Consider the following 11,371-nt stretch of genomic DNA (forward strand, 5'->3'; position numbering starts at 1 on the left):
CTCCCACGTAATAGTAGAAAAGTGTCATTAACCTGTATTTATTCATGATATTGTTTATGAAAAAGGATTGTCAAAACATCAACAATGGTTCATACTTGTTCATTTTTAAGTGACATTTGCATTAAATGGGGGTTTCAAACATATTTCCAAAGTTCAATAAATGCCCACAATGCACTACACTGTGTGTGAAATACATATTGGTTTACAGAGAAAAAAGTATTATATGTGCCGATGTAAAGTTTGTGTTGGGAATACTCAGTGGGGTCTGTAGAATCCTATACATGGTGTTATGGGGGACTCTGGTCTAAATACCCAGCAACACGTTCTACTCCACCCACTCCATAATGATGGGTAAAAACAATCGATACAGTTACAGTACATATCGGGATATTATTTTTGACGATATGTCATAACATTGTGACAATAACGCAATCTTATTTTTGCGCCAAAACTAGTACTTTTCCTTTGTATCTTGTTCTCCACCTTTTTATGTAGGGAGTCTGATCGAAACTAATTTTCTCATGGCCTTCACTTGTCCCTCTGCAGCAGACATATGGTGAACAATACGTTTGGAATTAAAAACATGAGCTGGCACACACCCAGAAAGATTCGTTTGTGTGGAGGTGCTGACTAACGGCGAATAAACTATCAAAATAAAGAGAGTCGCACACTCCATATATAAACTCCCAGTAATTTATTGGGTATTTACCAACGTTTCGGCATCACTGTGCCTTCTTCAGGGTAATGTCATGAATACTTGAACCAGGTTATGAAGACAAACAGGGCAATTAGTGCAACCAATGACAATAGTGAGGGGTGTGTCATAACGATTAAATCATTTAGAATTAATTAGTGAAACTGTTAAAAAAAACAATAGTTTATGGCATGTTAAATATATTTGGCTGTTGTTATCATATAGAAACATAATTTAATATTGTGCATAATATTAGCATCAAGATACATTATTGTTTAATTCAATTTCACATATTTAATTGTTTCGTATTTCATTTCATATTTGTTACATGTAATCTTTTGGTTCAATCTCAATGCATAAAAGCATCATCAACATGGGTAACATATTAGGGGTATGCTAATAAGCTGTAGAAAGAATATATCAATTTCTAAGACTTGTTCATAAAAGGAATAATTATTCATAAGAAGGGCCTGAGATCAAAGTCAATATTCAGACCACTAGGGGTCAAAATTTAGATAGAATACCCAGTAAGCCGCCCGTTGTAGTAGTAGGATCTCGATGTTACCTCCTCTCCTTGGTAGAGCAACATGCTCAATGCCTGTGTATTTGAGGGGGAGATTGGATGGGTAGCTTCAACAAAGTGAGCTGCTACTGGATAGGCAATGTTCTTACACCTGATTGAGCTGCAGTGTTCAGCTATGCATTGTTTTAATTGTCTTAATAGTTTGTTCTACGTAGGCTTTTTCACATGAACAGGTGATGAGATAGATTACTCCCTTGGTCTTGCATGAGAAGACACCCCTAACAGGGATTTTTCAACCGGTATGTGGGTGTCTGAAGAAGTGGGCTGGGTGGGCTCACGGGGTATGTCAGATCTCACCAAGCTATCTCTAATATTGCGACCACACTTATAGACCACCAGTGGGGGTTCCTTGAAGAGGTGTGCAATTTTTTTGTTGTCTGATTGCAGAATATGCCAGTGCTTTTTCAGGACTGCCATAATTTTCTCCGAACCCTTGGTGTACTTAGTGCAAAAGACGGTTGCTTTGTTTTTCCTCTTTGGTTGAGTTTTTAGTAATTCCTCTCTTGGTTTTTGAGATATTTTCATCATTGCAGCATCAAGAGTTTTGTCCTTGTAGCCTCTCATTTTGAAATTAATATGTGATTTTTTTAGCATTGCTGATACAATCTGTCTGGTGGCCACAGATTCATTTAACCCTGCATAACTGGCTACATGGTAGAATATTTTGAGGAGACGAGGATGTATACTATCTGCACATATCAAGGTATAATTTTTAAAAAATAGAATACTGTGCAATGTGTCTGCCCTTACAGAAAAAAAGCAGTGGCATCTATCCCTGCAATTGGTTTAATTGAAATCAAAATGAGAGAAGAAGAAAAAAACATCAATTTTGATTACTTCCATTACTTTTTACATGATTCATTGCATCAAACTCAAAATTGATTATTCATCTTTAAAAAAAAATCACAACCACTATGGGCTTTGTGTATAAGTCTGAGTGTAATGCATCATTCTCTTTGATGATCCATAAGTCCAGGTAGTTTATTTTTCTCTCATCTCATCTCAGTATTGCTCAGTGTTTTAGAATTAGTTGCTAGTGATGGGGGTCACCTTGGGGTCATGATAGGGGCTGCACCAAATGATTATAATAATTGATTATACTTATGTTGTATTAATAGAAGGGGAAGGGCTATAAGACCCCTACCCCACTACATTTATAGGGTCCTGGACCACAGATTAGCAATATATGCATTATAAGCTTTAATACTGTTCCACAGTTCTTTTCTAGTCTCTGTCTCTTATAAGAAACGGTCTGAGAGATGTGTGAGTTATTGTAGTCATAACAGAGTGTCTGTGAGAAAGCGCCTCAAGGCTAAAAGTGATACATAGACAGAACCCTGCAGGGGAGTAAAGAGATAAGAGACAAGTCAGACATACCACTGTAAGCCACACGGGAATGGAACATTACTGCTGAGCCCTTAGAACACACTGGACTACTGTTTTCTCCTGCAAGTTTGTATAACTGTAAATGCATGGGCTTGGTCTCATGCGTAGAAGATGTTGACGTCGGCAGTTACATCACTAGGGGTTGACTGAAAGCATATTAAAGCAACTTTGACCTTTTTAATTTTGCAGAACTTACTCTGAAACATGCGTGCTATGTTTCCATTGTCAACTTCTGTCTGCAATTGCATTAAGAAAGGTTTGATTGATTTACTTAAAGAAGATATTGTCTGATTGCTGATTTCACCAATAAGCCAATGATTGACAAGCAACAAGGAACATACCCCAACACTAGTTATAGCTCAATATATGCCCGATGCTGCCACTCATCCCTGATTCTCTGCTGGGCGCACAACATCAAGTGCGCCTATATTTAGTGTGGTCTCAATCAAATGATCCATAGTCTATATTAGGCTATAGGCCTAGGCTATATGAAGTGCATGCTCAAAGAAGCATTTTGATTTGTCAAAAAAATGCAATATACAGTGGGGCAAAAAAAGTATTCAGACAGCCACCAATTGTGCAAGTTCTCCCACTTAAAAAGATGAGAGGCCTGTAATTTTCATCATTTTCAATTATGACAGACAAAATGAGAAAAAAAAATCCAGAAAATCACACTGTAGGATTTTTAATGAATTTATTTGCAAATTATGGTGGAAAATAAGTATTTGGTCACCTACAAACAAGCAGGATTTCTGGCTCTCACAGACCTGTAACTTCTTCTCTAAGAGGCTCCTCTGTCATATTACATTAAAAATCTGCCATTTCCAGCTACAATAGTCATTTACAACATTAACAATGTCTGCATTGTATTTCTGATCAATTTGAGGTTATTTTAATCAACAAAAAAATAGCTTTTCTTTAAAAAACAAGGACATTTCTAAGTTTTGAACGGTAGTGTGAGTCTCTAAGAGCTTTGAACACCTGGCTTGTACAATATTTGCAAATTATTATTTTTACATTTTATTATTTTTATTATAGATTGTCAAAACTGTAACTAGGCCCCTCAGGAACATTCACTGATGTCTTGGTAAGCAACCCCTGTGTATATTTGATCTTGTGTTTTAGGTTATTGTCCTGCTGAAAAGGTGCATTTGTCTCCCAGTGTCGGTTGGAAAGCAGACTGAACAAGGTTTTCCTCTAGGATTTTGCCTGTAGCTGTATTCCGTTTCTTTTTATCCTAAAAAAACTCCCCTAGTCCTTGCCGATGACAAGCATACCAATAACATGATGCCACCACCACCATACTTGAAAATATGAAGGGTGGTACTCAGTGATGTGTTGTATTTGCCCCAAACATAATGCTTTGTATTCAGGACATAAAATATTGTAGTGCTCTCTCCCTCTCTCCAGATATACTCTAGACACCTGAAACAATCCTGCCATAAAGTTACAATCATTTATTTAAAGGTACATCAAAACAACTGACACTGAACTTCAAGTAGGCCTACAATTTGAACACTGGCCTGAATGTCCGAGAAAAAAATACAGATCCCAAAGATGGGAGATTAAACTTGAACATGGAGACTACACGTGTGTGTGTGTGTGTGTGTGTAATGCATAAACAGTAAAAATGTTTCTCTTATCTCAAGGCCCTATGATGCATTGCATTTGCAAAAGACCAAATTTGATAAAAGTCTGTCAGTCATTTGTGCATGATGAGGCCACAGTATGATGCCACCATAGCTGAAGACACGCTCCACCGTAGCACTGGAGGCAGGCACTGCCAAGACCCTGATGGCCAGTCGGTGAAGGAAGAGCCTTCCTGTTCATTGCCCAGAACAAGAGGGCATTCTGTCCTTCGCATATGTCAAGTTAGTGACTTAGGAGTAGTGCTGGAGTGGTTCCAACAGCTTTCTTCTGCCTCTTACAGTATGCTGCAAACAGCCCTTCTTCTTGTCCAAGACTATGGTCCTCTCACTCTTCCTCATCAACAAGGGGCACAGCTTGCTCAGTCCCTGTAGCATCTTGCAGAATCAGTTCTGACAAAACATGTAAAAGCATAGCAGAAACAAAAAGGCTGGTATTAGAGTATTGGTGATGCAGTGGGTTAAACTGAAAAATTATTATTGGATTAAATTATGAGAAAAAGTTACATTAAACTCAATAATATTTACCTTTCACTCTTTGTGCCAACTCCTCCTTGACCAGCACATGGTGCTCCACCCACATCAGAGAAAAAGCCAGATTCAAGGCAGCTGCTTTGAGGTAGACTGGATCTGAAAAGGGGGCAGTGATTCCATCTTGTGTCCTGGCCATTTTCACATTGATGAAGATTCCAAGAAATCTTTTGTTCAGGGATGCCTGGAGACTTCTGACCAGGCCGCTCAGGAAATGGACTTGAGGCTTCCGCTGCTCCAGGTGGTGATTCAGGGACAGGACCGAGGGAACAACAGAACTGATTGTGACTATCTTCTCCACCTGTGTCATATCTGTTGCTTCTCCAAATGGCTTCAGGATGTCCACCAACTCCTTCAACTTATTCCACTCCCATACTGTGAACAACAACTCCTTGTGCCCAGCCTTATGTAGAACATGACTGAGCTTAAGATGGTCACATTGGATAACTGCCTTCACTTGTCTCAGTGTTGAGTTCCATCTTGTGTTGACAGCAGCAGGGATGCCTCTTTCCCCAAATTCAGCCTCAAACACCTCTTTGAATGTTGTGCTTGTATGTAGCAGTGAGCTGATTTTTGATAACTTTGAAAGAGAAGAAGTCATCACTTTTGTTTCTTTCAAGCCATCTCCCACCACCAGCTGGAGAGTGTGGGCAAAACACTGGAAGCCCTGTTTTTTTGCAATAGGAGCATCCACTGTTTGCTGGTCTTCCAGGGTTAGGTCATTCCAGAGCTCTGGGTCATCAAGGTGATCTTCGTCAAGTACTTCATCTTCTTGTTCAATGGGGAAGCACACCGTGAATGCTTTTCTCATGTTGGCAACATTGTCACTAATGATATAGTCCAATTTATCTTTAATGCTGCACTCACCACATATGGCCTCAAATTGCTTACAGATTCTTTCGGCCGTGTGTGGGCCTTTGAAGCGGTCACAGGCCAAGAGATTGGACTTGAGCTGTATCCTCTCTCCATCTTTCTCCATACAGTGCACAGTGACACCAAGGAACCCCCTCATCTTTCGGTCAGACCAAATGTCCACTGTGACTGAAACATGGTCTGTCTTGCTCAACTGAGTTTTCAGTTTTGAACTTCTCTCTATAGCGAGGTTCTCTCCTTTTGATGTCAATGTTCTACGACACACTGGGCTGTACTTACTGTCAACCACTGACAGAAAGTGACGAAAACTCTTGTTTTCCACAAGAGACAGAGGCAAGTTGCAATCGATAGCTTTCTGCTGTGGATGATTCATGCTGTACTGCCCTACACGGGTCTCCATGAACTGTGAGATTGGAGACTGTTGTGGTTCACTTGTGACACTTTTGTTCATCTGGTATTGTTCAAATCTGTAAGCATCTAAAAAAAATAATTGAGCGGGGCAGTAGCACAATATTGCCTGGTCTCAATCTTGGGTGCAATGATCATGTTCCCGCACTGGCTGACTGTGTGGAGGCTCATTGATTTAACGTTATGTTAGCCTACATGCTATACTAGCAAAGTTATATATAGCTGTCGGCTATATTAGCCACGACTTACCATTCTTTGTGTAGCTTCAAATGTCGAATAAAGTTGGAAGTTGTTTTGCCTCCATCTGTCATTTTCTTCCCGCACGTTTTGCAAGTTGCAATCCATTTTTTGTTGACTACAGTGTAGTCTGTAACGTAAACTCACGTAAACTCGTACATCGCCTTGGTTCGTACAATTGCCCTTATTTTAGCGCCCCAAAAACGTAATACTTCCAGATCAACTGTAATGTCAATACCATTGTAAAGCACAATTTCTCCCCTTTCCAACAAAATCAATTACATGACCTAAACGCTGCCATTTTCTGCATAATTCAAGCAGGCAATGAGCCCCGTCGGGTCTTTTTAAAAATGGCGGGTGGGGAAGCGAAACTAATGCGTGATATTGAGAAGGAGAGATGTTGTGTGGGAAAATTGCTTTTTTTTCACTCGATCTGTCCAACTTATCACCTTATCGCCTCTAAAATGTAAATAAAACACTATAAAGAGTTTATATAATGTGTCATTACCTACCTATTTGAAGGTTTATGTCAAATTTGAATCGGGTTTTTAGGGCGGTGCTAAAGTGATCTTAGAAGTATTGAAATGACAATTGAGATGTAAAAACTATGGCATAAGGGGACGACAAGCGGATAAGAGGCAATAGTAACTTCGATTAAGACATTATTAATGAGCGAGCTAGGACGGGCGTAGTCAATATAACTATTTGTTTAGCACTTTTGAAATGTACAGCGACAGAATTCAGAACATGGGCCGTTCTTTCAGGGTTCTCCCTGTACACCAAGTCAGAACTTTAGGATAAATTAAAGCTGGGACCTAGGGACTGAAAAACAGCTTCTATCTCAAGGCCATCAGACTGTTAAACAGCCATCACTAACATTGAGTAGCTGCTGACAACATACTGACTCAAATCTCTAGCCACTTTAACAATAAAAAATTGGATGTAATAAATGTATCACTAGTCACTTTAAACAATGCCACTTTATACAATGTTTGCATACCCTACATTACTCATCTCATATGTGTATAATGTACTCTATACCATCTACTGCATCTTGCCTATGCCGTTCGGCCATTGCTCATCCATAAATGTATATGTACATATTCTTATTCATTCCTTTACACTTGTGTGTATAAAGTAGTTGTTGTGAAATTGTTAGATTACTTGTTAGATATTACTGTACGGTCGGAACTAGAAGCACAAGCATTTCGCTACACTCGCATTAACATCTGCAAACCATGTGTATGTGACAAATAAAATTGGATTTGATTTGATTTAAATAAAGGGGGCATATAAGCAGACAATGAAAGCTCTTACAATATTTGATGATTACATTCCTCTAAAACAGGTTATATATGTGCACCCCCAAGTCAGAACAGTAGGTGAAAATAAGTGGGACAAATAGACAAAATGATTAGGGTGAGGCTCATGGGCTACTAACATCTTACATCACTACATACACTTAGTATTACTTTCTTAGCTACAGTATATATTACATTATTTTATGCAGCAGCATACAACACATTTTTGGACTCACCTTGTTGTGCTGTGCTCACTTGAACAGGAAGGTGGCGCGGTGGACCTTTCTGGGTACATTTTGTCATCAAAGTCTGGAAATCTCTGGAATTATGGTGCTTTCAAAACATTGGGAACTCAGAAAAAAACAAGGTCCAATCATAATGGCGTCATTGATCTTCAGGTCATAGCTCTATAAAGAGGCTGGACTTACAATTCTGAGTTGGATGACCATTCAAAACTTATTTTCACAGTCAGAACTCGTTTATTCCCGACTTGCCAGTCGTCTTGAAATTTTCGCAGTTAAGAATGAACAGTTGTTTTGAACGCAACACTAATCATGCCTCATTGACAGCATGGCGAATGTTTAATGTTATTAGTTTTAAACTTGGAAAAGAGCCCCAACTTCTTCAGGCTAGGGTCTATTTTTCTCCACTTCCTGTCTGACTGACATGCCCAAAGGAAACTGCCTGTTACTCAGGCCCAGAAGCCACAATATGCATATAATTGGTACCATTGGATAGAAAACACTTTGAAGTTTGTAGAAATGTTACAATAATGTATGAGACTATAACACAACTGATATGGTAGCCAAAAATCCAAAGAAAAACCAACCAGAAAATTATTTGTTTTGAGAGCCCATGCTCTTTCAATGTAAAGCTTTGAGTCCTACGCAATTCCAGCTCCTAGATTGCAATTTCTATGGCTTCCACTAGATGTCAACGGTCTTTGTTCAAGGTTTCAGGTTTGTTTCTTCCCAAACGAGGATTTGGTACTGGGAGTCAGAGATGGAAATCACTGTGCGTGCCAGACGAAGAGGACGCACATTTGCTAATTTTACTTTTCTATTGAACATACTTCTTTCTGTATGAAATATTATAGTTTAATTACAGTTTAGGTTACCAGAGGATTACATAGAAACGTATTTTGACTTGTTTTAACAAAGTTTAGAGGTAGCTTTTTGGATTCCTTTCTCTGCATGTTGAACGAGTGGATTACTCGAAATTACAGAATTTCTGAAGCTCTGTTTTCCATTCTCTCCTTATATGGCTGTGATTGCGCAACGAATGAGCCTACACTTTCTGTCGTTCGCCCAAGGTCTTAGCAGCATTGTGACATATTTGTAGGCATATCATTGGAAGATTGACCATAAGAGACTACATTTTCCAAGTGTCCGCCTGGTGTCCTGCGTCGAATTCGGTGCGCAATTGCCAGCTGCTTCTACTTTACCATTTGATTCAGGGGAGAAAGCATGTGTCCAAGAACGATGTATCAATGAAGAGATATGTGAAAAACACCTTGATGATTGATTCTAAACAACGTTTGCCATGTTTTCAGTCGATATTATGGAGTTAATTTGGAAAAAAGTTTGCGTTTTGAGGACTGAATTTATGGATTTTTTTTGGTAGCCAAATGTGATGTATAAAACGGAGCTATTTCTAATACACAAGGAATCTTTTTGGAAAAACTGAGCATCTGCTATCTAACTGAGAGTATCCTCATTGAAAACATCAGAAGTTCTTCAAAGGTAAATGATTTTATTTGAAGGCTTTTATGTTTTTGTTAATGTTGCGTGCTGGATGCTAACGCTAATGCTAACGCTAAATGCTAACGCGAAATGCTAACTCTAGCTAGCTACTTTTACACAAATTATTGTTTTCCTATGGTTGAGAAGCATATTTTGAAAATCTGAGATGACAGTGTTGTTTACAAAAGGCTAAGCTTGAGAGATGGCATATTTATTTCATTTCATTTGCGATTTTCATAAATAGTTAACGTTGTGTTATGCTAATGAGCTTGCTGATAGATTTACACAATCCTGGATACAGGGGTTTTTTCATAGCTAAACGTGACGCAGAAAACGGAGCGATTTGTCCTAAACAAATAATCTTTCAGGAAAAACTGAACATTTGCTATCTGAGAGTCTCCTCATTGAAAACATCTGAAGTTCTTCAAAGGTAAATTATTTTTTTGAATGCTTTTCTGTTTTTTTGTGTAAATGTTGCCAGCTGAATGCTAATGCTAAATGCTACGTTAGCCATCAATACTGTTACACAAATGCTTGTTTTGCAATGGTTGAGAAGCATATTTTGAAAATCTGAGATGACAGTGTTGTTAACAAAAGGCTAAGCTTGAGAGCTAGCATATTTATTTCATTTCATTTGCGATTTTCATGAATAGTTAACGTTGCGTTATGGTAATGAGCTTGAGTCTGTATTCACGAACCCGGATCCGGGATGGGGAGATCAGAAAGGTTAAACAGCTTGGAAAATTCCAAATCATGATGTCATGACTTTAGAAGCTTCTGATAGGTTATCATTTGAGTCAATTGGTGGTGTACCTGTGGATGTCTACCTTCAAGACCTACCTTCAAACTCAGTGCCTCTTTGCTTGACATCATGGGAAAATCAAAAGAAATCCGCCAAGACCTCTGAAAAACAATTGTTGACCTCCACAAGTCTGGTTCATCCTTGGGAGCATTTTCCAAACACCTGAAGGTACCACGTTCATCTGTACAAACAATAGCATGCAAGTATAAACAACATGGGACAACGCAGCCGTCATACCACTCAGGAAGGAGACGCGTTCCGTCTCCTAGAGATGAATGTACTTTGGTGCGAAAAGTGCAAATCAATCCCATAACAACAGAAAAGGACCTTGTGAAGATGTTGGAGGAAACAGGTATAAAAGTGTCTATGTGCACAGTAAAATGAGTCATAACCTGAAAGGCCGCTCAGCAAGGAAGAAGCCACTGCTCCAAAATCACCATAAAAAAGCCAGACAACGGTTTGCAACTGCACATGGGGACAAAGATCGTACTTTTTGGAGAAATGTCCTCTGGTCTGATGAAACAAAAATACAACTGTTTGGCCATAATGACCATAGTTATGTTTGGAGGGAAAAGAGGGAGGCTTCCAAGCCGAAGAACACCATCCCAACCGTGAAGCACGGGGGTGGCAGCATCATGTTGTGGGGGTGCTTTGCTGCAGGAGGGACGGGTGCACTTCACAAAATAGATGGGATCATGAGGAAGGAAAAGTACGTGGATATATTGAAGCAACATCTCAAGACATCAGTTAAAGCTTGGTCACAAATGGGTCTTCCAAATGGACAATGACCCCAAGCATACTTCCAAAGTTGTGGAAAATTGCCTAAGGATAACAAAGTTAAGGTATTGGAGTGGCCATCACAAAGCCCTGACCTCAATCCTATAGACAATTTGTGGCCAGAACTGGATAAGCGTTTGCGAGCAAGGAGGCCTACAAACCTGACTCAGTTACACCAGCTCTGTCAGTAGGAATGGGCCAAAATTCACCCAACTTATTGTGGGAAGCTTGTGGAAGGCTACCTGAAATGTTTGGCCCAAGTTAAACAATTTAAATGCAATTCTACCAAATACTAATTGAGTGTATGTAAACTTCTTACCCACTGGGAATGTGATGAAAGAATTAAAAGCTTAAATAAATCATTCTCTCTACTATTATTCTGACATTTCAC

Source organism: Oncorhynchus mykiss, chromosome 6, assembly GCF_013265735.2.
Source record: "Oncorhynchus mykiss isolate Arlee chromosome 6, USDA_OmykA_1.1, whole genome shotgun sequence".
NCBI classification, from domain to species: Eukaryota; Metazoa; Chordata; class Actinopteri; order Salmoniformes; family Salmonidae; genus Oncorhynchus; species Oncorhynchus mykiss.